The 27,152-nt window shown below is 53.1% G+C and overlaps 1 protein-coding gene across 2 annotated transcripts in view; it reads right to left on the reverse strand.

Annotated features, from left to right (window-relative positions):
* pde5ab (phosphodiesterase 5A, cGMP-specific, b) overlaps window positions 1-27,152 on the reverse strand; it is a 175,523-nt gene that overhangs the window by 147,659 nt on the left and 712 nt on the right. The window lies entirely within an intron of this gene.

Here is a 27,152-nt window from a genome sequence, read left to right on the forward strand (position 1 = left end):
CACTCTCTCTCTCCCTCGACAGTCACTCTCTCTCCCTAGACAGTCACTCTCTCTCCCTAGACTGTCACTCTCTCTCTTGCTAGACTGTCACTCTCTCTCTTGCTAGACTGTCACTCTCTCTCCCTTGACTGTCACTCTCTTTCCCTAGACTGTCACTCTCTCTCACTCTCCCTAGACTTTTACACTCCCCCTCACCCCTTAGACTGTAAGACTCCCCCTCTCTTCCTACTCTGTAACACTCCTACTCTCTCTCTCTCTCCCTAGACTGTCACTCACTCTCCCTAGACTGTCACTCTCTCTCTCTCCCTAGACTGTCACTCTCTCTCTCCCTAGACTGTCACTCTCTCTCCCTAGACTGTCACTCTCTCTCTTTCCCTAGACTGTCACTCTCTCTCTCTCTCTACACTGTCACTCTCTGCCTCTCTTCCTTAACTGTCACTCTGTCTCTCCCTCTCCCCACTGTCACTCTCTCTCTCTCCCTAGACTGTCACTCTTTCCCTATCCCTAGACTGTCACTCTCTCTCCCTAGACTGTCACTCTCTCTCTTTCCCTAGACTGTCACTCTCTCTCTCTCCCTAGACTGTCACTCTCTGCCTCTCTTCCTTAACTGTCACTCTGTCTCTCCCTCTCCGCACTGTCACTCTCTCTCTCTCTCCCCCTAGACTGTCACTCTGTTTCTACCTGTCCCCAGACTGTCACTCTCTCACTCCCTCCAGACACTCACTCTCCTCCTCTTCCTAGACTGTCACTGTCTCTCTCTCTCCCTAGACTGTCAGTCTCTCTCTCTCCCTGACCCCAGACTGTCACACTCTCGCTCCCTCCAGACTGTCACTCTCCCCCTTCCTAGACTGTCACTCTCTCTCTCCCTCTCTCCCTAGACTGTCACTCTCTCGCTCCCTCCAGACTGTCACTCTCTCCCTTCCTAGACTGTCACTCTCTCTCTCCCTCTCTCCCTAGACTGTCACTCTCTCGCTCCCTCCACACTGTCACTCTCCCCCCTTCCGAGACTGGCACTCTCTCTCTCCCTCACTCCCTAGACTGTCACTCTCTCTCTCCCTGCAGACTGTCTCTCTCCCCCCTTCCTAGACTGTCACTCTCTGTCTCTCCCTCTCTCCCTAGACTGTCACTCTCTCCCTCCCTAGACTGACATCTCTCTCTCCCTCCCTAGACTATCACTCACTCCCTCCCTAGACTGACACACTCTCTCTCCCTAGACAGTCACTCTCTCTCCCTAGACAGTCACTCTCTCTCTCTCTCCCTCGGCTGTCACTCTCTCTCTCTCTCCCTTGGCTGTCACTCTCTCGCTCCATGAGCCCAGACTGTCACTCTCCCTCCTTCCTAGACTGTCACTCTCTCTCTCCCTCTCTCCCAAGACTGTCACTCACTCTCTCCCTAGACTGACATCTCTCTCTCTCTCTCTCCCTAGACTGTCACTCTCTCCCTATCCCTAGACTGTCACTCTCTCTCTCCCTAGACTGTCTCTCTCTGCCTCTCTTCCTTAACTGTCACTCTGTCTCTCCCTCTCCCCACTGTCACTCTCTCTCTCTCTCCCTAGACTGTCACTCTCTCTCTCCCTATCCCCAGACTGTCACTCTCTCGCTCCCTCCAGACTCTCACTCTCCTCCTCTTCCTAGACTGTCACTCTCTCTCTCTCCCTGACCCCAGATTGTCTCTCTCTCTCTCGCTCCCTCCAGACTGTCACTCTCACCCCTTTCTAGACCGTCACTCTCTCTCTCTCTCCCTAGACTGTCACTCTCTCTCTCCCGAGACTGTCACTCTCTCTCTCTCCCTCTCTCCCTAGACTGTCACTCTCTCTCCCTCCTTAGACTGACACTCTCTCTCTCCCTAGACAGTCACTCTCTGCCTAGACAGTCACTCTCTCTCCCTAGACTGTCACTCTCTCTCTCCCTAGACAGTCACTCTCTCTCCCTAGACAGTCACTCTCTCTCTCTCCCTAGACTGTCACTCTCTCATTCCATGACCCCAGACTGTCACTCTCCCCCCTTCCTAGACAGTCACTCTCTCCCTAGACTGTCACTCTCTCTCTCCCTAGACTGACATCTCTCTCTCTCTCCCTAGACTGTCACTCTCTCTCCCTTGACTGTCACTCTCTTTCCCTAGACTGTCACTCTCCCTCACTCTCCCTAGACTTTTACACTCCCCCTCACCCCTTAGACTGTAAGACTCCCCCTCCCTTCCTAGTCTGTAACACTCCTACTCTCTCTCTCCCTAGACTGTCACTCTCTCTCCCTAGACTGTCACTCTCTCTCTCTCTCCCTAGACTGTCACTCTCTCTCTCCCTGTCCCCAGACTGTCACTCTCTCGCTCCCTCCAGACTCTCACTCGCCTCCTCTTCCTAGACTGTCACTCTCTCTCTCCCTGACCCCAGATTGTCACTCTCTCGCTCCCTCCAGACTGTCACTCTCACCCCTTTCTAGACCGTCACTCTCTCTCTCCCTCTCTCTCCCTAGACTGTCACTCTCTCTCCCTCCCTAGACTGACACTCTCTTTCTCCCTAGACAGTCACTCTCTCTCCCTAGACAGTCACTCTCTCCCTAGACAGTCACTTTCTCTCCCTAGACTGTCACTCTCTCTCTCCCGAGACTGTCACTCTCTCTCTTGCTAGACTGTCACTCTCTCTCCCTAGACAGTCACTCTCTCTCTCTCCCCCTAGACTGTCACTCTCTCGTTCCATGACCCCAGACTGTCACTCTCCCCCCTTCCTAGACAGTCACTCTCTCCCTAGACAGTCATTCTCACTCCCTATACAGTCACTCTCTCCCTAGACTGTCACTCTCTCTCTCCCTAGACTGTCACTCTCTCTCTCTCCCTAGACTGTCACTCTCTCTCCCTAGACAGTCACTCTCTCCCTAGACAGTCACTCTCTCCCTAGACAGTCACTCTCTCTCCCTATACAGTCACTCTCTCCCTAGGCAGTCACTCTCTCTCCCTAGACAGTCACTCTCTCTCTCCCTAGACCGTCACTCTCTCGCTCCATGACCCCAGACTGTCACTCTCTCTCTCCCTCTCTCCCTAGACTGTCACTCTCTCTCCCTCCCCAGACTGTCACTCTCTCTCTCTCCCTAGACTGACATCTCTCTCTCCCTCCCTAGATGTCACTCTCTCTCCCTCCCTAGACTGACACTCTCTCTCTCCCTGGACAGTCACTCTCTCCCTAGACAGTCACTCTCTCTCCCTAGACAGTCACTCTCTCTCCCTAGACAGTCACTCTCTCCCTAGACAGTCACTCTCTCCCTAGACTGTCACTCTCTCTCCAGACAGTCACTCTCTCCCTAGACTGTTACTCTCTCTCCCTCTCTCTCCCTAGACTGTCACTCTCTCTCTCCCTAGACTGACATCTCTCCCTCTCTCCCTAGACTGTCACTCTCTCTCCCTCCCTAGACTGACACTCTCTCTCTCCCTCGACAGTCACTCTCTCTCCCTAGACAGTCACTCTCTCTCCCTAGACTGTCACTCTCTCTCTCCCTAGACTGTCACTCTCTCTCTTGCTAGACTGTCACTCTCTCTCTTGCTAGACTGTCACTCTCTCTCCCTTGACTGTCACTCTCTTTCCCTAGACTGTCACTCTCTCTCACTCTCCCTAGACTTTTACACTCCCCCTCACCCCTTAGACTGTAAGACTCCCCCTCTCTTCCTACTCTGTAACACTCCTACTCTCTCTCTCTCTCCCTAGACTGTCACTCACTCTCCCTAGACTGTCTTTCTCTCTCCCTAGACTGTCACTCTCTCTCTCCCTAGACTGTCACTCTCTCTCCCTAGACTGTCACTCTCTCTCTTTCCCTAGACTGTCACTCTCTCTCTCTCCCTACACTGTCACTCTCTGCCTCTCTTCCTTAACTGTCACTCTGTCTCTCCCTCTCCCCACTGTCACTCTCTCTCTCTCCCTAGACTGTCACTCTCTCTCTCTCCCTAGACTGTCACTCTCTGCCTCTCTTCCCTAACTGTCACTCTGTCTCTCCCTCTCCGCACTGTCACACTCTCTCTCTCTCTCCCCCTAGACTGTCACTCTGTTTCTACCTGTCCCCAGACTGTCACTCTCTCACTCCCTCCAGACACTCACTCTCCTCCTCTTCCTAGACTGTCACTGTCTCTCTCTCTCCCTAGACTGTCAGTCTCTCTCTCTCCCTGACCCCAGACTGTCACACTCTCGCTCCCTCCAGACTGTCACTCTCTCCCTTCCTAGACTGTCACTCTCTCTCGCCCTCTCTCCCTAGACTGTCACTCTCTCGCTCCCTCCACACTGTCACTCTCCCCCCTTCCTAGACTGGCACTCTCTCTCTCCCTCACTCCCTAGACTGTCACTCTCTCTCTCCCTGCAGACTGTCTCTCTCCCCCCTTCCTAGACTGTCACTCTCTGTCTCTCCCTCTCTCGCTAGACTGTCACTCTCTCCCTCCCTAGACTGACATCTTCTCTCCCTCCCTAGACTATCACTCACTCCCTCCCTAGACTGACACACTCTCTCTCCCTAGACAGTCACTCTCTCTCTCTCTCCCTCGGCTGTCACTCTCTCTCTCTCTCCCTTGGCTGTCACTCTCTCGCTCCATGAGCCCAGACTGTCACTCTCCCTCCTTCCTAGACTGTCACTCTCTCTCTCCCTCTCTCCCTAGACTGTCACTCACTCTCTCCCTAGACTGACATCTCTCTCTCTCTCTCCCTAGACTGTCACTCTCTCCCTATCCCTAGACTGTCACTCTCTCTCTCCCTAGACTGTCTCTCTCTGCCTCTCTTCCTTAACTGTCACTCTGTCTCTCCCTCTCCCCACTGTCACTCTCTCTCTCTCCCTAGACTGTCACTCTCTCTCTCCCTATCCCCAGACTGTCACTCTCTCGCTCCCTCCAGACTCTCACTCTCCTCCTCTTCCTAGACTGTCACTCTCTCTCTCTCCCTGACCCCAGATTGTCTCTCTCTCTCTCGCTCCCTCCAGACTGTCACTCTCACCCCTTTCTAGACCGTCACTCTCTCTCTCTCTCCCTCTCTCCCTAGACTGTCACTCTCTCTCTCCCGAGACTGTCACTCTCTCTCTCTCCCTCTCTCCCTAGACTGTCACTCTCTCTCTACCTAGACTGTCACTCTCTCTCCCTCCTTAGACTGACACTCTCTCTCTCCCTAGACAGTCACTCTCTGCCTAGACAGTCACTCTCTCTCCCTAGACTGTCACTCTCTCTCTCCCTAGACAGTCACTCTCTCTCCCTAGACAGTCACTCTCTCTCCCTAGACAGTCACTCTCTCTCTCTCCCTAGACTGTCACTCTCTCATTCCATGACCCCAGACTGTCACTCTCCCCCCTTCCTAGACAGTCACTCTCTCCCTAGACTGTCACTCTCTCTCTCCCTAGACTGACATCTCTCTCTCTCTCCCTAGACTGTCACTCTCTCTCCCTTGACTGTCACTCTCATTCCCTAGACTGTCACTCTCCCTCACTCTCCCTAGACTTTTACACTCCCCCTCACCCCTTAGACTGTAAGACTCCCCCTCCCTTCCTAGTCTGTAACACTCCTACTCACTCTCTCTCCCTAGACTGTCACTCTCTCTCTCTCCCTAGACTGTCACTCTCTCTCTCCCTAGACTGTCACTCTCTCTCTTTCCCTAGACTGTCACTCTCTCTCTCTCCCTAGACTGTCACTCTCTCTCTCTCCCTAGACTGTCACTCTCTGCCGCTCTTCCTTAACTGTCACTCTGTCTCTCCCTCACCCCACAGTCACTCTCTCCCTATCCCTAGACTGTCACTCTCTCTCTCTCTCCCTCACTAGACTGTCACTCTCTCTCTCCCTAGACAGTCACTCTCTCTCTCTCCCTAGACTTTCACTCTCTCGTTCCATGACCCCAGACTGTCACTCTCCCCCCTTCCTAGACAGTCACTCTCTCTCCCTAGACTGTCACTCTCTGCCTCTCTTCCTTAACTGTCACTCTGTCTCTCCCTCTCCCCACTGTCACTCTCTCTCTCTCTCCCTAGACTGTCACTCTGTCTCTCCCTGACCCCAGACTGTCACTCTCTCGCTCCCTCCAGACTGTCACTCTCCCCCTTCCTAAACTGTCACTCTCTCTCTCCCTCTCTCCCTAGACTGTCACTCTCTCACTCCCTCCACACTGTCACTCTCCCCACTTCCTAGACGGTCTCTCTCTCTCTCCCTCTCTCCCTAGACTGTCACTCTCTCTCTCCCTAGACTGACATCTCTCTCTCCCTCCCTAGACTGTCACTCTCTCTCTCCCTCTCTCCCTAGACTGTCACTCTCTCGCTCCCTAGACTGTCACTCTCTCCCTATCCCTAGACTGTCACTCTCTCTCCCTAGACTGTCACTCTCTCTCCCTAGACTGTCACTCTCTGCCTCTCTTCCTTAACTGTCACTCTGTTCTCCCTCTCCCCACCGTCACACTCTCTCTCTCCCTGGACTGTCACTCTCTCTCTCCCTGTCCCCAGACTGTCACTCTCTCGCTCCCTCCAGACTCTCACTCTCCTCCTATTCCTACATTGTCACTCTCTCTCTCCCTGACCCCAGATTGTCACTCTCTCGCTTCCTCCAGACTGTCACTCTCACCCCTTTCTAGACCGTCACTCTTTCTCTTTCCCTCGCTCCCTAGACTGTCACTCTCTCTCTCCCTAGACTGACATCTCTCTCCCTCCCTAGACTGACATCTCTCTCTCCCTCCCTAGACTATCACTCACTCCCTCCCTAGACTGACACACTCTCTCTCCCTAGACAGTCACTCTCTCTCCCTAGACAGTCACTCTCTCTCTCTCCCTAGACTGTCACTCTCTCATTCCATGACCCCAGACTGTCACTCTCCCCCCTTCCTAGACAGTCACTCTCTCCCTAGACTGTCACTCTCTCTCTCCCTAGACTGACATCTCTCTCTCTCTCCCTAGACTGTCACTCTCTCTCCCTTGACTGTCACTCTCATTCCCTAGACTGTCACTCTCCCTCACTCTCCCTAGACTTTTACACTCCCCCTCACCCCTTAGACTGTAAGACTCCCCCTCCCTTCCTAGTCTGTAACACTCCTACTCACTCTCTCTCCCTAGACTGTCACTCTCTCTCTCTCCCTAGACTGTCACTCTCTCTCTCCCTAGACTGTCACTCTCTCTCTTTCCCTAGACTGTCACTCTCTCTCTCTCCCTAGACTGTCACTCTCTCTCTCTCCCTAGACTGTCACTCTCTGCCGCTCTTCCTTAACTGTCACTCTGTCTCTCCCTCACCCCACAGTCACTCTCTCCCTATCCCTAGACTGTCACTCTCTCTCTCTCCCTAGACTGTCACTCTCTCTCTCCCTAGACAGTCACTCTCTCTCTCTCCCTAGACTTTCACTCTCTCGTTCCATGACCCCAGACTGTCACTCTCCCCCCTTCCTAGACAGTCACTCTCTCTCCCTAGACTGTCACTCTCTGCCTCTCTTCCTTAACTGTCACTCTGTCTCTCCCTCTCCCCACTGTCACTCTCTCTCTCTCTCCCTAGACTGTCACTCTGTCTCTCCCTGACCCCAGACTGTCACTCTCTCGCTCCCTCCAGACTGTCACTCTCCCCCTTCCTAAACTGTCACTCTCTCTCTCCCTCTCTCCCTAGACTGTCACTCTCTCACTCCCTCCACACTGTCACTCTCCCCACTTCCTAGACGGTCTCTCTCTCTCTCCCTCTCTCCCTAGACTGTCACTCTCTCTCTCCCTAGACTGACATCTCTCTCTCCCTCCCTAGACTGTCACTCTCTCTCTCCCTCTCTCCCTAGACTGTCACTCTCTCGCTCCCTAGACTGTCACTCTCTCCCTATCCCTAGACTGTCACTCTCTCTCCCTAGACTGTCACTCTCTCTCCCTAGACTGTCACTCTCTGCCTCTCTTCCTTAACTGTCACTCTGTTCTCCCTCTCCCCACCGTCACACTCTCTCTCTCCCTGGACTGTCACTCTCTCTCTCCCTGTCCCCAGACTGTCACTCTCTCGCTCCCTCCAGACTCTCACTCTCCTCCTATTCCTACATTGTCACTCTCTCTCTCCCTGACCCCAGATTGTCACTCTCTCGCTTCCTCCAGACTGTCACTCTCACCCCTTTCTAGACCGTCACTCTTTCTCTTTCCCTCGCTCCCTAGACTGTCACTCTCTCTCTCCCTAGACTGACATCTCTCTCCCTCCCTAGACTGACATCTCTCTCTCCCTCCCTAGACTATCACTCACTCCCTCCCTAGACTGACACACTCTCTCTCCCTAGACAGTCACTCTCTCTCCCTAGACAGTCACTCTCTCTCTCTCTCCCTCGGCTGTCACTCTCTCTCTCTCTCCCTTGGCTGTCACTCTCTCGCTCCATGAGCCCAGACTGTCACTCTCCCCCCTTCCTAGACTGTCACTCTCTCTCTCTCCCTCTCTCCCTAGACTGTCACTCACTCGCTCCCTAGACTGACATCTCTCTCTCTCTCTCTCTCTCCCTAGACTGTCACTCTCTCCCTATCCCTAGACTGTCACTCTCTCTCTCCCTAGACTGTCTCTCTCTGCCTCTCTTCCTTAACTGTCACTCTGTCTCTCCCTCTCCCCACTGTCACTCTCTCTCTCTCCCTAGACTGTCACTCTCTCTCTCCCTATCCCCAGACTGTCACTCTCTCGCTCCCTCCAGACTCTCACTCTCCTCCTCTTCCTAGACTGTCACTCTCTCTCTCTCCCTGACCCCAGATTGTCTCTCTCTCTCTCGCTCCCTCCAGACTGTCACTCTCACCCCTTTCTAGACCGTCACTCTCTCTCTCTCTCCCTCTCTCCCTAGACTGTCACTCTCTCTCTCCCGAGACTGTCACTCTCTCTCTCTCCCTCTCTCCCTAGACTGTCACTCTCTCTCCCTAGACTGTCACTCTCTCTCCCTAGACTGTCACTCTCTGCCTCTCTTCCTTAACTGTCACTCTGTCTCTCCCTCTCCCCACCGTCACACTCTCTCTCTCCCTGGACTGTCACTCTCTCTCTCCCTGTCCCCAGACTGTCACTCTCTCGCTCCCTCCAGACTCTCACTCTCCTCCTATTCCTACATTGTCACTCTCTCTCTCCCTGACCCCAGATTGTCACTCTCTCGCTTCCTCCAGACTGTCACTCTCACCCCTTTCTAGACCGTCACTCTTTCTCTTTCCCTCGCTCCCTAGACTGTCACTCTCTCTCTCCCTAGACTGACATCTCTCTCCCTCCCTAGACTGACATCTCTCTCTCCCTCCCTAGACTATCACTCACTCCCTCCCTAGACTGACACTCTCTCTCCCTAGACAGTCACTCTCTCTCCCTAGACAGTCACTCTCTCTCTCTCTCCCTCGGCTGTCACTCTCTCGCTCCATGAGCCCAGACTGTCACTCTCCCCCTTCCTAGACTGTCACTCTCTCTCTCTCCCTCTCTCCCTAGACTGTCACTCACTCTCTCCCTAGACTGACATCTCTCTCTCTCTCTCTCTCTCCCTAGACTGTCACTCTCTCCCTATCCCTAGACTGTCACTCTCTCTCTCCCTAGACTGTCTCTCTCTGCCTCTCTTCCTTAACTGTCACTCTGTCTCTCCCTCTCCCCACTGTCACTCTCTCTCTCTCCCTAGACTGTCACTCTCTCTCTCCCTATCCCCAGACTGTCACTCTCTCGCTCCCTCCAGACTCTCACTCTCCTCCTCTTCCTAGACTGTCACTCTCTCTCTCTCCCTGACCCCAGATTGTCTCTCTCTCTCTCGCTCCCTCCAGACTGTCACTCTCACCCCTTTCTAGACCGTCACTCTCTCTCTCTCTCCCTCTCTCCCTAGACTGTCACTCTCTCTCTCCCGAGACTGTCACTCTCTCTCTCTCCCTCTCTCCCTAGACTGTCACTCTCTCTCCCTAGACTGTCACTCTCTCTCCCTAGACTGTCACTCTCTGCCTCTCTTCCTTAACTGTCACTCTGTCTCTCCCTCTCCCCACCGTCACACTCTCTCTCTCCCTGGACTGTCACTCTCTCTCTCCCTGTCCCCAGACTGTCACTCTCTCGCTCCCTCCAGACTCTCACTCTCCTCCTATTCCTACATTGTCACTCTCTCTCTCCCTGACCCCAGATTGTCACTCTCTCGCTTCCTCCAGACTGTCACTCTCACCCCTTTCTAGACCGTCACTCTTTCTCTTTCCCTCGCTCCCTAGACTGTCACTCTCTCTCTCCCTAGACTGACATCTCTCTCCCTCCCTAGACTGACATCTCTCTCTCCCTCCCTAGACTATCACTCACTCCCTCCCTAGACTGACACTCTCTCTCCCTAGACAGTCACTCTCTCTCCCTAGACAGTCACTCTCTCTCTCTCTCCCTCGGCTGTCACTCTCTCTCTCTCTCCCTTGGCTGTCACTCTCTCGCTCCATGAGCCCAGACTGTCACTCTCCCCCCTTCCTAGACTGTCACTCTCTCTCTCCCTCTCTCCCTAGACTGTCACTCACTCTCTCCCTAGACTGACATCTCTCTCTCTCTCTCTCTCTCCCTAGACTGTCACTCTCTCCCTATCTCTAGACTGTCACTCTCTCTCTCCCTAGACTGTCTCTCTCTGCCTCTCTTCCTTAACTGTCACTCTGTCTCTCCCTCTCCCCACTGTCACTCTCTCTCTCTCCCTAGACTGTCACTCTCTCTCTCCCTATCCCCAGACTGTCACTCTCTCGCTCCCTCCAGACTCTCACTCTCCTCCTCTTCCTAGACTGTCACTCTCTCTCTCTCCCTGACCCCAGATTGTCTCTCTCTCTCTCGCTCCCTCCAGACTGTCACTCTCACCCCTTTCTAGACCGTCACTCTCTCTCTCTCTCCCTAGACTGTCACTCTCTCTCTCCCGAGACTGTCACTCTCTCTCTCTCCCTCTCTCCCTAGACTGTCACTCTCTCTCTACCTAGACTGTCACTCTCTCTCCCTCCTTAGACTGACACTCTCTCTCTCCCTAGACAGTCACTCTCTGCCTAGACAGTCACTCTCTCTCCCTAGACTGTCACTCTCTCTCTCCCTAGACAGTCACTCTCTCTCCCTAGACAGTCACTCTCTCTCTCTCCCTAGACTGTCACTCTCTCATTCCATGACCCCAGACTGTCAATCTCCCCCCTTCCTAGACAGTCACTCTCTCCCTAGACTGTCACTCTCTCTCTCCCTAGACTGACATCTCTCTCTCTCTCCCTAGACTGTCACTCTCTCTCCCTTGACTGTCACTCTCTTTCCCTAGACTGTCACTCTCCCTCACTCTCCCTAGACTTTTACACTCCCCCTCACCCCTTAGACTGTAAGACTCCCCCTCCCTTCCTAGTCTGTAACACTCCTACTCTCTCTCTCTCCCTAGACTGTCACTCTCTCTCCCTAGACTGTCACTCTCTCTCTCTCCCTAGACTGTCACTCTCTCTCTCTCCCTAGACTGTCACTCTCTCTCTCCCTAGACTGTCACTCTCTCTCTTTCCCTAGACTGTCACTCTCTCTCTCTCCCTAGACTGTCACTCTCTGCCGCTCTTCCTTAACTGTCACTCTGTCTCTCCCTCACCCCACAGTCACTCTCTCCCTATCCCTAGACTGTCACTCTCTCCCTATCCCTAGACTGTCACTCTTTCTCCCTAGACTGTCACTCTCTCTCTCCCTAGACAGTCACTCTCTCTCCCTAGACAGTCACTCTCTCTCTCTCCCTAGACTTTCACTCTCTCGTTCCATGACCCCAGACTGTCACTCTCCCCCCTTCCTAGACAGTCACTCTCTCTCCCTAGACTGTCACTCTCTGCCTCTCTTCCTTAACTGTCACTCTGTCTCTCCCTCTCCCCACTGTCACTCTCTCTCTCTCTCTCCCTAGACTGTCACTCTGTCTCTCCCTGACCCCAGACTGTCACTCTCTCGCTCCCTCCAGACTGTCACTCTCCCCCTTCCTAAACTGTCACTCTCTCTCTCCCTCTCTCCCTAGACTGTCACTCTCTCACTCCCTCCACACTGTCACTCTCCCCCCTTCCTAGACGGTCACTCTCTCTCTCTCCCTCTCTCCCTAGACTGTCACTCTCTCTCTCCCTAGACTGACATCTCTCTCTCCCTCCCTAGACTGTCACTCTCTCTCCCTAGACTGTCACTCTCTCGCTCCCTAGACTGTCACTCTCTCCCTATCCCTAGACTGTCACTCTCTCTCCCTAGACTGTCACTCTCTCTCCCTAGACTGTCACTCTCTGCCTCTCTTCCTTAACTGTCACTCTGTCTCTCCCTCTCCCCACCGTCACACTCTCTCTCTCCCTGGACTGTCACTCTCTCTCTCCCTGTCCCCAGACTGTCACTCTCTCGCTCCCTCCAGACTCTCACTCTCCTCCTATTCCTACATTGTCACTCTCTCTCTCCCTGACCCCAGATTGTCACTCTCTCGCTTCCTCCAGACTGTCACTCTCACCCCTTTCTAGACCGTCACTCTTTCTCTTTCCCTCGCTCCCTAGACTGTCACTCTCTCTCTCCCTAGACTGACATCTCTCTCTCTCTCTCCCTAGACTGTCACTCTCTCTCCCTCCCTAGACAGACACTCTCTCTCTCCCTAGACAGTCACTCTCTCCCTAGACAGTCCCTCTCTCTCCCTAGACAGTCACTCTCTCCCTAGTCACTCTCTCTCTCTCCCTAGACTGTCACTCTCTCTCTCACTAGACTGTCACTCTCTCTCTCTCCCTAGACTGTCACTCTCTCTCCCTAGACTGTTACTCTCTCTCTCCCTAGACAGTCACTCTCTCCCTCGACAGTCACTCCCTCTCTCTAGACTGTCACTCTCTCTCTCCCTCGACAGTCACTCCCTCTCTCTAGACTGTCACTCTCTCTCTCACTCTCCCTAGACTTTTACACTCCCCCTCACCCCTTAGACTGTAGGACTCCCCCGCTCTTCCTCGTCTGTAATACTCCTACTCTCTCTCTCTCCCTAGACTGTCACTCACTCTCCCTAGACTGTCACTCTCTCTCTCTCCCTAGAATGTCACTCTCTCTCTCCCTAGACTGTCACTCTCTCTCTCTCCCTAGACTGTCACTCTCTCTCCCTAGACTGTCACTCTCTGCCTCTCTTCCTTAACTGTCACTCTGTCTCTCCCTCTCACCACTGTCACTCTCTCTCTCCCTAGACTGTCACTCTGTCTCTACCTGTGCCCAGACTGTCACTCTCTCGCTCCCTCCACTCACTCTCCTCCTCTTCCGAGACTGTCACTCTCTCTCTCTCTCCCTAGACTGTAAGTCTCTCTCTCTCCCTGACCCCAGATTGTCACTCTCTCGCTCCCTCCAGACTGTCAATCTCCCACCTTCCTAAACTGTCACTCTCTCTCTCCCTCTCTCTCTAGACTGTCACTCTCTCTCTCACCCTAGACTGTCACTCTCTGCCTCTCTTCCTTAACTGTCACTCTGTCTCTCCCTCTCCCCACTGTCACTCTCTCTCTCTCTCCCTAGACTGTCACACTCTCTCTCCCTGTCTCCAGACTGTCACTCTCTCGCTTCCTCCAGACTCTCACTCTCCTCCTCTTCCTAGACTGTCACTCTCTCTCTCTCCCTGACCCCAGATTGTCACTCTCTCTCTCCCTCCAGACTGTCACTCTCACCCCTTTCTAGACCGTCACTCTCTCTCTCCCTCTCTCCCTAGACTGTCACTCTCTCTCTCCTTAGACTGACATCTCTCTCTCTCTCCCTAGACTGTCATTCTCTCTCTTCCCTAGACTGACATCTCTCTCTCTCTCCCTATCCCTAGACTGTCACTCTCTCTCCCTAGACTGTCACTCTCTCCCTATCCCTAGACTGTCACTCTCTCTCCCTAGACTGTCACTCTCTGCCTCTCTTCCTTAACGGTCACTCTGTCTCTCCCTCTCCCCACTGTCACTCTCTCTCTCTCCCTAGACTGTCACTCTCTCTCTCCCTGTCCCTAGACTGTCACTCTCGCTCCCTCCAGACTCTCACTCTCCTCCTCTTCCTTGACTGTCACACTCTCTCTCCCTGACCCCAGATTATCACTCTCTCGCTCTCTCCAGACTGTCACTCTCACCCCTTTCTAGACCGTCACTCTCTCTCTCTCCCTCTCTCCCTAGACTATCACTCTCTCGCTCCCTCCAGACTGTCACTCTCCCCCCTTCCTAGACTGTCACTCTCTCTCTCCCTCCAGACTGTCACTCTTCCCCCTTCCTAGACTGTCACTCTCTCTCTCTCCCTCTCTCCCTCGACTGTCACTCTCTCTCTCTCTCTCCCTAGACTGTCACTCTCTCGCTCCCTAGACTGTCACTCTCTCCCTATCCCTGGACTGTCACTCTCTTACCCTAGACTGTCACTCTCTGCCTCTCTTCCTTAACTGTCACTCTGTCTCTCCCTCTCCCCACTGTCACACTCTCTCTCTCCCTGGACTGTCACTCTCTCTCTCCCTGTCCCCAGACTGTCACTCTCTCGCTCCCTCCAGACTCTCACTCTCCTCCTCTTCCAAGATTGTCACTCTCTCTCTCCCTGACCCCAGATTGTCACTCTCTCGCTCCCTCCGGACTGTCACTCTCACCCCTTTCTAGACCGTCACTCTTTCTCTTTCCCTCGCTCCCTAGACTGTCACTCTCTCTCTCCCTAGACTGTCACTCTCTCTCTCCCTAGACTGTCTCTCTCTCTCTCTCTCTCTCTCTCCCTAGACTGTCACTCTCTCTCTCCCTAGACTGACATCTCTCTCTCTATCCCTAGACTGTCACTCTCTCTCCCTCCCTAGACTGACACTCTCTCTCTCCCTAGACAGTCACTCTCTCTCCCTAGACAGTCACTCTCTCTCTCTCTCTCTCCCTAGACTGTCACTCTCTCTCTCACTAGACTGTCACTCTCTCTCTCTCCCTAGACTGTCACACTGTCTCTCTCCCTAGACTGTCACTCTCTTTCCCTAGACTGTCTCTCTCTCTCCCTAGATTGTCACTCTCTCTCTCCCTAGACAGTCACTCTCTCCCTCGACAGTCACTCCCTCTCTCTAGACTGTCACTCTCTCTCTCCCTAGACTGTCACTCTCTCTCTCACTCTCCCTAGAATTTTACACTCCCCCTCACCCCTTAGACTGTAGGACTCCCCCGCTCTTCCTAGTCTGTAATACTCCTACTCTCTCTCTCTCCCTAGACTGTCACTCACTCTCCCTAGACTGTCACTCTCTCTCTCTCCCTAGACTGTCACTCTCTCTCTCCCTAGACTGTCACTCTCTCTCTCTCTCCCTGGACTGTCACTCTCTCTCTCACCCTAGACTGTCACTCTTTCACCCTAGACTGTCACTCTCTGCCTCTCTTCCTTAACTGTCACTCTGTCTCTCCCTATCCCCACTGTCACTCTCTCTCTCTCCCTAGACTGTCACTCTGTCTCTACCTGTGCCCAGACTGTCACTCTCTCGCTCCCTCCACTCACTCTCCTCCTCTTCCTAGACTGTCACTCTCTCTCTCTCTCTCCCTAGACTGTAAGTCTCTCTCTCTCCCTGACCCCAGATTGTCACTCTCTCGCTCCCTCCAGACTGTCAATCTCCCACCTTCCTAATCTGTCACTCTCTCTCTCCCTCTCTCCCTAGACTGTTCTCTCTCTCTCCATAGACTGACATCTCTCTCTCTCTCCCTAGACTGTCACTCTTTCTCTCACCCTAGACTGTCACTCTCTGCCTCTCTTCCTTAACTGTCACTCTGTCTCTCCCTCTCCCCACTGTCACTCACTCTCTCTCTCCCTAGACTGTCACTCTCTCTCTCCCTGTCCCCAGACTGTCAGTCTCTCGCTTCCTCCAGACTCTCACTCTCCTCCCCTTCCTAGACTGTCACTCTCTCTCTCTCCCTGACCCCAGATTCTCACTCTCTCACTCCCTCCAGACTGTCACTCTCACCCCTTTCTAGACTGTCACTCTCTCTCTCCCTCTCTCTCTAGACTGTCACTCTCTCTCCTAGACTGTCACTCTCTCTCTCTCTCTCTCTCTCTCCCTCTATCTCTAGACTGTCACTCTCTCTTCCTAGACTGACATCTCTCTCTCTCCCCCTAGGCTGTCACTCTCTCTCCCTCCCTAGACTGACACTCTCTCTCTCCCTAGACAGTCACTCTCTCTCCCTAGACAGTCACTCTCTCTCTCCCTAGACTGTTATTCTCTCGCTCCATGACCCCAGACTGTCACTCTCCCCAGCCTTCCTAGACTGTCACTCTCTCTCTCCCTCTCTCCCTAGACTGTCACTCTGTCTCCCTCCCCAGACGGTCACTCTCTCTCTCCTAGACTGACATCTCTCTCTCCCTCCCTAGACTGTCACTCTCTCTCCCTCCCTAAACTGACACTCTCTCTCTCTCCCTAGACAGTCACTCTCTCTCTCTAGACAGTCACTCTCTCTCTAGACAGTCACTTTCTCTCTAGACAGTCACTCTCTCTCCCTAGACAGTCACTCTCTCTCTTCCTAGACTGTCACTCTCTCGCTCCATGACCCCAGACTGTCACTCTCCCCCCTTCCTAGACTGTCACTCTCTCTCTCTCCCCCTAGACTGTCACTCTCTCTCTCCCTAAACTGTCACTCTCTCTCTTTCCCTAGACTGTCACTCTCTCTCTTTCCCTAGACTGTCATTCTTTCACCCTAGACTGTCACTCTCTCTCCCTAGACTGTCACTCTCTGCCACTCTTCCTTAACTGTCACTCTGTCACTCCCTCTCCCCACTGTCACTCACTCTCTCTCCCTAGACTGTCACTCTCTCGCTCCCTGTCCCCAGACCGTCACTCTCTCTCTCTCCCGAGACTGTCACTCTCTCTCTCTCCCGAGACTGTCACTCTCTCTCTCCCTAGACTGACATCTCTCTCTCTCCCTAGACTGACATCTCTCTCTCTCTCTCTCTCCCTAGACTGTCACTCTCTCTCCCTCCCTAGACTGACACTCTCTCTCTCCCTAGACAGTCACTCTCTCACTAGACAGTCACTCTCTCTCCCTAGACAGTCACTCTCTCTCCCTAGAGAGTCACTCTCTCACTCCATGACCCCAGACTGTCACTCTCCCCCCTTCCTAGACTGTCACTCTCTCTCTCCCGCTCTCCCTAGACTGTCACTCTCTCTCCCTCCCTAGACTGATACTCTCTCTCTCCCTAGACAGTCACTCTCTCCCTAGACAGTCACTCTCTCTCCCTAGACAGTCACTCTCTCCCTAGACAGTCACTCTCTCTCCCTAGACAGTCACTCTCTCTCCCTAGACAGTCACTCTCTCTCCCTAGACAGTCACTCTCTCGCTCCATGACCCCAGACTGTCACTCTCTCTCTCCCTAGACTGACATCTCTCTCTCCCTCACTAGACTGTCACTCTCGCTCCCTCCCTAGACTGACACTCTCTCTCTCCCTAGACAATCACTCTCTCCCTAGACAGTCACTCTCTCTCCCTAGACAGTCTCTCTCTCTCTCTCTCTCCCTAGACTGTCACTCTCTCGCTCCATGACCCCAGACTGTCACTCGCGCCCCTTCCTAGACTGACACTCTTTCTCTCCCTAGACAGTCACTCTCTCCCTAGACAGTCACTCTCTCCCTAGACAGTCACTCTCTCTCCCTAGACATTCACTCTCTGTCTCTCCCTAGACTGTCACTCTCTCTCTCTCCTCCTAGACTGTCACTCTCTCACCCTAGACTGACAGTCTTTCTCTCTCCCTAGTCTGTCACTCTCTCTCTCCCTCTAGACTGTCACTCTCTCTCCCTAGACAGTCACTCTCTCACCCTAGACTGTAACTCTCTCTCCATAGAATGATACTCTCTCTCTCCCTAGACTGTCACTCTCTCTCTCCCTCCCCAGACTGACACTCTCTCACTCCTTAGACTGACACTCTCTCTCTCTCCTTAGACTGACACTCTCCCTCTCCTTAGACTGACATTCTCTCACTCCTTAGACTGTCACTCTCTCTCTCTCCCCCTACACTGTCACTATCTCTCTCTTCCCCCTACACTGTCACTATCTCTCTCTTCCCCCTAGATTGTCACTCTCTCTCATAGACTCACTCTCTCTCCCTAGACTATCACTCTCCCCATCTCTCTTTAGTCTGTAACACTCCCCCCTCTATTCCTAGACTGTAACACTCCCCCTCTCTCCCCAGACTGTCACTCTCTCTCTCTTCCCCCCCGGACTGTCACTCTCTTTCTCTCACCCCCCAGACTCTTACTCTCCCTAGACTGTCACTCTCTCTCTCTAGACTGTCACTCTCTCTCACCCTAGACTGTCACTCTCTCTCTCTCCCCAGACAGTCTCACTCTCTCCCTCCAGAGACGGTCACTCTCTCTCTCTCCATAGACTGACACTCTTTCTCTCTCCCTAGACTGTCACTCTCTCTCTCGACTGTCACTCACTCTCTCTCCCTACACTGTCACTCTCTCTCCCTAGACTGTCACTCTCTCTCACCCTAGACTGTCACTCTCTCTCTCTCTCCCCAGACAGTCTCACTCTCTCCCTCCAGAGACGGTCACTCTCTCTCTCTCCATAGACTGACACTCTTTCTCTCTCCCTAGACTGTCACTCTCTCTCTCGACTGTCACTCACTCTCTCTCCTTAGACTGTCACCTTCTCTCTCCCTAGACTATCACTATCTCTCTCTCTCTCTCCCTAGACTGTCACTCTCTCTCTCTCTCTCTCTCTCTCTCTCTCTCCCTAGACTGTCACTCCCTCTCTCTCCCTAGACTGTCACTCTTCCCTAGACTGTCACTTTTCCCTAGACTGTCACTCTCTCCCTAGACTGACACTCTCTCTCTCCCTAGGCTGTCACACTCTCTCTCCCTAGACTGTCACTCTCTCTCTCCCTAGACTGTCACTCTCTCTCTCTCCCTCCCCAGACTGACACACTCTCACTCCTTAGACTGACACTCTCTCTCTCTCCCCCTACACTGTCACTATCTCTCTCTTCCCCCTACACTGTCACTATCTCTCTCTTCCCCCTAGATTGTCACTCTCTCTCATAGACTCACTCTCTCTCCCTAGACTATCACTCTCCCCATCTCTCTTTAGTCTGTAACACTCCCCCCTCTCTTCCTAGACTGTAACACTCCCCCTCTCTCCCCAGACTGTCACTCTCTCTCTTCCCCCCCCGGACTGTCACTCTCTCTCTCTCACCCCCCAGACTCTTACTCTCCCTAGACTGTCACTCTCTCTCTCCCTAGACTGTCACTCTCTCTCTCCCTAGACTGTCACTCTCTCTCATCCTAGACTGTCACTCTCTCTCTCTCCCAGACAGTCTCACTCTCTCCCTCCATAGACGGTCACTCTCTCTCTCCATAGACTGACACTCTTTCTCTCTCCCTAGACTGTCACTCTCTCTCTCGACTGTCACTCACTCTCTCTCCCTAGACTGTCACTCTCTCTCCTTAGACTGTCACTCTCTCTCCCTAGACTGTCACTCTCTCTCCCTAGACTGTTACTCTCTCTCTCTCCCTAGATTGTCACTCTCTCTCTCCCTAGACAGTCACTCTCTCCCTCGACAGTCACTCCCTCTCTCTAGACTGTCACTCTCTCTCTCCCTAGACAGTCACTCTCTCTCCCTAGACTGTCACTCTCTGCCTCTCTTCCTTAACTGTCACTCTGTCTCTCCCTATCCCCACTGTCACTCTCTCTCTCTCTCCCTAGACTGTCACTCTGTCTCTACCTGTGCCCAGACTGTCACTCTCTCGCTCCCTCCAGACTGTCACTCTCACCCCTTTCTAGACTGTCACTCTCTCTCTCCCTCTCTCTCTAGACTGTCACTCTCTCTCCCTAGACTGTCACTCTCTCTCTCTCTCTCTCTCTCTCTCCCTCTATCTCTAGACTGTCACTCTCTCTTCCTAGACTGACATCTCTCTCTCTCCCCCTAGGCTGTCACTCTCTCTCCCTCCCTAGACTGACACTCTCTCTCTCCCTAGACAGTCTCTCTCTCTCCCTAGACAGTCACTCTCTCTCTCCCTAGACTGTTATTCTCTCGCTCCATGACCCCAGACTGTCACTCTCCCCAGCCTTCCTAGACTGTCACTCTCTATCTCCCTCTCTCCCTAGACTGTCACTCTGTCTCCCTCCCCAGACGGTCACTCTCTCTCTCCTAGACTGACATCTCTCTCTCCCTCCCTAGACTGTCACTCTCTCTCCCTCCCTAGACTGACACTCTCTCTCTCTCCCTAGACAGTCACTCTCTCTCTCTAGACAGTCACTCTCTCTCTAGACAGTCACTCTCTCTCCCTAGACAGTCACTCTCTCTCTCTAGACAGTCACTCTCTCTCTAGACAGTCACTTTCTCTCTAGACAGTCACTCTCTCTCCCTAGACAGTCACTCTCTCTCTTCCTAGACTGTCACTCTCTCGCTCCATGACCCCAGACTGTCACTCTCCCCCCTTCCTAGACTGTCACTCTCTCTCTCTCTCCCCCTAGACTGTCACTCTCTCTCTCCCTAAACTGTCACTCTCTCTCTTTCCCTAGACTGTCACTCTCTCTCTTTCCCTAGACTGTCATTCTTTCACCCTAGACTGTCACTCTCTCTCCCTAGACTGTCACTCTCTGCCACTCTTCCTTAACTGTCACTCTGTCACTCCCTCTCCCCACTGTCACTCACTCTCTCTCCCTAGACTGTCACTCTCTCGCTCCCTGTCCCCAGACCGTCACTCTCTCTCTCTCCCGAGACTGTCACTCTCTCTCTCTCCCAAGACTGTCACTCTCTCTCTCCCTAGACTGTCACACTCTCTCTCTCTCCCTCTATCCCTAGACTGTCACTCTCTCTCTCCCTAGACTGACATCTCTCTCTCTCCCTAGACTGACATCTCTCTCTCTCTCTCTCCCTAGACTGTCACTCTCTCTCCCTCCCTAGACTGACACTCTCTCTCTCCCTAGACAGTCACTCTCTCACTAGACAGTCACTCTCTCTCCCTAGACAGTCACTCTCTCTCCCTAGAGAGTCACTCTCTCACTCCATGACCCCAGACTGTCACTCTCCCCCCTTCCTAGACTGTCACTCTCTCTCTCCCGCTCTCCCTAGACTGTCACTCTCTCTCCCTCCCTAGACTGATACTCTCTCTCTCCCTAGACAGTCACTCTCTCCCTAGACAGTCACTCTCTCTCCCTAGACAGTCACTCTCTCCCTAGACAGTCACTCTCTCTCCCTAGACAGTCACTCTCTCTCCCTAGACAGTCACTCTCTCTCCCTAGACAGTCACTCTCTCGCTCCATGACCCCAGACTGTCACTCTCTCTCTCCCTAGACTGACATCTCTCTCTCCCTCACTAGACTGTCACTCTCTCTCCCTCCCTAGACTGACACTCTCTCTCTCCCTAGACAATCACTCTCTCCCTAGACAGTCACTCTCTCTCCCTAGACAGTCTCTCTCTCTCTCTCTCTCCCTAGACTGTCACTCTCTCGCTCCATGACCCCAGACTGTCACTCGCGCCCCTTCCTAGACTGACACTCTTTCTCTCCCTAGACAGTCACTCTCTCCCTAGACAGTCACTCTCTCTCCCTAGACACTCACTCTCTGTCTCTCCCTAGACTGTCACTCTCTCTCACCCTAGACTGTCACTCTCTCTCTCTCCTCCTAGACTGTCACTCTCTCACCCTAGACTGACAGTCTTTCTCTCTCCCTAGTCTGTCACTCTCTCTCTCCCTCTAGACTGTCACTCTCTCTGTCCCTAGACAGTCACTCTCTCTCCCTAGACAGTCACTCTCTCACCCTAGACTGTAACTCTCTCTCCATAGAATGATACTCTCTCTCTCCCTAGACTGTCACTCTCTCTCTCCCTCCCCAGACTGACACACTCTCTCACTCCTTAGACTGACACTCTCTCTCTCTCCTTAGACTGACACTCTCCCTCTCCTTAGACTGACATTCTCTCACTCCTTAGACTGTCACTCTCTCTCTCTCCCCCTACACTGTCACTATCTCTCTCTTCCCCCTACACTGTCACTATCTCTCTCTTCCCCCTAGATTGTCACTCTCTCTCATAGACTCACTCTCTCTCCCTAGACTATCACTCTCCCCATCTCTCTTTAGTCTGTAACACTCCCCCCTCTATTCCTAGACTGTAACACTCCCCCTCTCTCCCCAGACTGTCACTCTCTCTCTCTTCCCCCCCGGACTGTCACTCTCTTTCTCTCACCCCCCAGACTCTTACTCTCCCTAGACTGTCACTCTCTCTCTCTAGACTGTCACTCTCTCTCACCCTAGACTGTCACTCTCTCTCTCTCCCCAGACAGTCTCACTCTCTCCCTCCAGAGACGGTCACTCTCTCTCTCTCCATAGACTGACACTCTTTCTCTCTCCCTAGACTGTCACTCTCTCTCTCGACTGTCACTCACTCTCTCTCCCTACACTGTCACTCTCTCTCCCTAGACTGTCACTCTCTCTCACCCTAGACTGTCACTCTCTCTCTCTCTCCCCAGACAGTCTCACTCTCTCCCTCCAGAGACGGTCACTCTCTCTCTCTCCATAGACTGACACTCTTTCTCTCTCCCTAGACTGTCACTCTCTCTCTCGACTGTCTCTCACTCTCTCTCCTTAGACTGTCACCTTCTCTCTCCCTAGACTATCACTATCTCTCTCTCTCTCTCTCCCTAGACTGTCACTCTCTCTCTCTCTCTCTCTCTCCCTAGACTGTCACTCCCTCTCTCTCCCTAGACTGTCACTCTTCCCTAGACTGTCACTTTTCCCTAGACTGTCACTCTCTCCCTAGACTGACACTCTCTCTCTCTCCCTAGGCTGTCACACTCTCTCTCCCTAGACTGTCACTCTCTCTCTCCCTAGACTGTCACTCTCTCTCTCTCCCTCCCCAGACTGACACACTCTCACTCCTTAGACTGACACTCTCTCTCTCCTTAGACTGTCACTCTCTCTCTCTCCCCCTACACTGTCACTATCTCTCTCTTCCCCCTACACTGTCACTATCTCTCTCTTCCCCCTAGATTGTCACTCTCTCTCATAGACTCACTCTCTCTCCCTAGACTATCACTCTCCCCATCTCTCTTTAGTCTGTAACACTCCCCCCTCTCTTCCTAGACTGTAACACTCCCCCTCTCTCCCCAGACTGTCACTCTCTCTCTTCCCCCCCGGACTGTCACTCTCTCTCTCTCACCCCCAGACTCTTACTCTCCCTAGACTGTCACTCTCTCTCTCCCCAGACTGTCACTCTCTCTCTCCCTAGACTGTCACTCTCTCTCCCTAGACTGTCACTCTCTCTCATCCTAGACTGTCACTCTCTCTCTCTCCCCAGACAGTCTCACTCTCTCCCTCCATAGACGGTCACTCTCTCTCTCCATAGACTGACACTCTTTCTCTCTCCCTAGACTGTCACTCTCTCTCTCGACTGTCACTCACTCTCTCTCCCTAGACTGTCACTCTCTCTCCTTAGACTGTCACTCTCTCTCCCTAGACTGTCACTCTCTCTCCCTAGACTGTTACTCTCTCTCTCTCCCTAGATTGTCACTCTCTCTCTCCCTAGACAGTCACTCTCTCCCTCGACAGTCACTCCCTCTCTCTAGACTGTCACTCTCTCTCTCCCTAGACAGTCACTCTCTCTCCCTAGACTGTCACTCTCTGCCTCTCTTCCTTAACTGTCACTCTGTCTCTCCCTATCCCCACTGTCACTCTCTCTCTCTCTCTCCCTAGACTGTCACTCTGTCTCTACCTGTGCCCAGACTGTCACTCTCTCGCTCCCTCCACTCACTCTCCTCCTCTTCCTAGACTGTCACTCTCTCTCTCTCTCTCCCTAGACTGTAAGTCTCTGTCTCTCCCTGACCCCAGATTGTCACTCTCTCGCTCCCTCCAGACTGTCAATCTCCCACCTTCCTAATCTGTCACTCTCTCTCTCCCTCTCTCCCTAGACTGTCACTCTCTCTCTCCATAGACTGACATCTCTCTCTCTCTCTCTCCCTAGACTGTCACTCTTTCTCTCACCCTAGACTGTCACTCTCTGCCTCTCTTCCTTAACTGTCACTCTGTCTCTCCCTCTCCCCACTGTCACTCACTCTCTCTCTCCCTAGACTGTCACTCTCTCTCTCCCTGTCCCCAGACTGTCACTCTCTCACTTCCTCCAGACTCTCACTCTCCTCCTCTTCCTAGACTGTCACTCTCTCTCTCTCCCTGACCCCAGATTGTCACTCTCTCACTCCCTCCAGACTGTCACTCTCACCCCTTTCTACACCGTCACTCTCTCTCTCCCTCTCTCTCTAGACTGTCACTCTCCCCAGCCTTCCTAGACTGTCACTCTCTCTCTCCCTCTCTCCCTAGACTGTCACTCTGTCTCCCTCCCCAGACGGACACTCTCTCTCCCTCCCTAGACTGACACTCTCTCTCTCTCCCTAGACAGTCACTCTCTCCCTAGACTGTCACTCTCTCTCTCTAGACAGTCACTCTCTCTCCCTAGACAGTCACTCTCTCCCTAGACAGTCACTCTCTCCCTAGACAGTCACTTTCTCTCTAGACAGTCACTCTCTCTCCCTAGACAGTCACTCTCTCTCTCCCTAGACTGTCACTCTCTCACTCCATGACCCCAGACTGTCACTCTCCCCCCTTCCTAGACTGTCACTCTCTCTCTCTCTCCCTAGACTGTCACTCTCTCTCTCCCTAAACTGTCACTCTCTCTCTTTCCCTAGACTGTCACTCTCTCTCTTTCCCTAGACTGTCACTCTTTCACCCTAGACTGTCACTCTCTCTCCCTAGACTGTCACTCTCTGCCTCTCTTCCTTAACTGTTACTCTGTCTCTCCCTGTCCCCAGACCGTCACTCTCTCTCTCTCCCGAGACTGTCACTCTCTCTCTCTCCCGAGACTGTCACTCTCTCTCTCCCTAGACTGTCACACTCTCTCTCTCTCCCTCTCTCCCTAGACTGTCACTCTCTCGCTCCCTGTCCCCAGACCGTCACTCTCTCTCTCTCCCGAGACTGTCACTCTCTCTCTCTCCCGAGACTGTCACTCTCTCTCTCCCTAGACTGTCACACTCTCTCTCTCTCCCTCTATCCCTAGACTGTCACTCTCACTCTCTCCCTAGACTGACATCTCTCTCTCTCCCTAGACTGACATCTCTCTCTCTCTCTCTCTCTCTCTCCCTAGACTGTCACTCTCTCTCCCTCCCTAGACTGACACTCTCTCTCTCCCTAGACAGTCACTCTCTCCCTAAACAGTCACTCTCTCTCCCTAGACAGTCACTCTCTCTCCCTAGACAGTCACTCTCTCCCTAGACAGTCTCTCTCTCTCTCTCTCCCTAGACTGTCACTCTCTCGCTCCATGACCCCAGACTGTCACTCGCGCCCCTTCCTAGACTGACACTCTTTCTCTCCCTAGACAGTCACTCTCTCCCTAGACAGTCACTCTCTCTCCCTAGACATTCACTCTCTGTCTCTCCCTAGACTGTCACTCTCTCTCACCCTAGACTGTCACTCTCTCTCTCTCCCTCCCTAGACTGACACTCTCTCTCTCTCCTCCTAGACTGTCACTCTCTCACCCTAGACTGACAGTCTTTCTCTCTCCCTAGTCTGTCACTCTCTCTCTCCCTCTAGACTGTCACTCTCTCTGTCCCTAGACTGTCACTCTCTCTCTCCCTAGACTGTCACTCTCTCTCCCTAGACAGTCACTCTCTCCCTAGACAGTCACTCTCTCTCCCTAGACAGTCACTCTCTCTCCCTAGACAGTCACTCTCTCGCTCCATGACCCCAGACTGTCACTCTCTCTCTCCCTAGACTGACATCTCTCTCTCCCTCCCTAGACTGACACTCTCTCTCTCCCTAGACAATCTCTCTCTCCCTAGACAGTCACTCTCTCTCCCTAGACAGTCACTCTCTCTCCCTAGACAGTCTCTCTCTCTCTCTCTCCCTAGACTGTCACTCTCTCGCTCCATGACCCCAGACTGTCACTCGCGCCCCTTCCTAGACTGACACTCTTTCTCTCCCTAGACAGTCACTCTCTCCCTAGACAGTCACTCTCTCTCCCTAGACATTCACTCTCTGTCTCTCCCTAGACTGTCACTCTCTCTCACCCTAGACTGTCACTCTCTCTCTCCCTAGACTGACACTCTCTCTCTCCCTAGACAGTCACTCTCTCTCCCTCCCTAGACTGACACTCTCTCTCTCCCTAGACAGTCACTCTCTCTCTCTCTCTCTCTCTCCCTAGACTGTCACTCCCTCTCTCTCCCTAGACTGTCACTCTTCCCTAGACTGTCACTTTTCCCTAGACTGACACTGTCTCCCTAGACGGTCACTCTCTCTCTCCCTAGGCTGTCACACTCTCTCTCCCTAGACTGTCACTCTCTCTCTCTCCCTCCCCAGATTGACACACTCTCTCACTCCTTAGACTGACACTCTCTCTCTCTCCTTAGACTGACATTCTCTCTCTCCTTAGACTGTCACTATCTCTCTCTTCCCCCTAGATTGTCACTCTCTCTCATAGACATTCTCTCTCCCTAGACTATCACTCTCCCCATCTCTCTTTAGTCTGTAACACTCCCCCCTCTCTTCCTAGACTGTAACACTCTCCCCCTCTCCCCAGACTGTCACTCTCTCTCTCTTCCCCCCCGGACTGTCACTCTCTCTCTCTCACCCCCCAGACTCTTACTCTCCCTAGACTGTCACTCTCTCTCTCCCTAGACTGTCACTCTCTCTCTCCTTAGACTGTCACTCTCTCTCCCTAGACTGTCACTCTCTCTCACCCTAGACTGTCACTCTCTCTCTCTCCCCAGACAGTCTCACTCTCTCCCTCCATAGACGGTCACTCTCTCTCTCTCCATAGACTGACACTCTTTCTCTCTCCCTAGACTGTCACTCTCTCTCTCGACTGTCACTCACTCTCTCTCCCTAGACTGTCACTCTCTCTCCTTAGACTGTCACTCTCTCTCCCTAGACTGTCTCTCTCTCTCTCCCCAGACTGTTTCACTCTCTCTCCCCAGACTGTCACTCTCTCGCTCTCTCCCCAGACTGTTTCACTCTCTCTCCCCAGACTGTCACTCTCTCGCTCTCTCCCCAGACTGTCACTCTCTCTCTGTCCCTAGACTGTCACTTTCCCACTCTCCCTAGACTGTCACTCTCTCTCTCCCAGACTGTCACACTGTCTCTCCCTAGACTGTCTCTCTCTAGACTGTCACTCTGTCTCTCACACTTTGCCTGGACCGTCACACCCACCACCACCCCCGACCCGGCTGATACTCTCTCTCTCTCTCTCTAGGCTGTCACACTCTCTCGCTCTCACTGTCCTCGGGACTGTCGTTCTCTCTCTATCCCAGGGCTGTCACTCTCTCTCTCTCTCTCCC

The sequence above is a fragment of the Hemiscyllium ocellatum genome, chromosome 1, assembly GCF_020745735.1.
Source record: "Hemiscyllium ocellatum isolate sHemOce1 chromosome 1, sHemOce1.pat.X.cur, whole genome shotgun sequence".
Classification (NCBI taxonomy): domain Eukaryota; kingdom Metazoa; phylum Chordata; class Chondrichthyes; order Orectolobiformes; family Hemiscylliidae; genus Hemiscyllium; species Hemiscyllium ocellatum.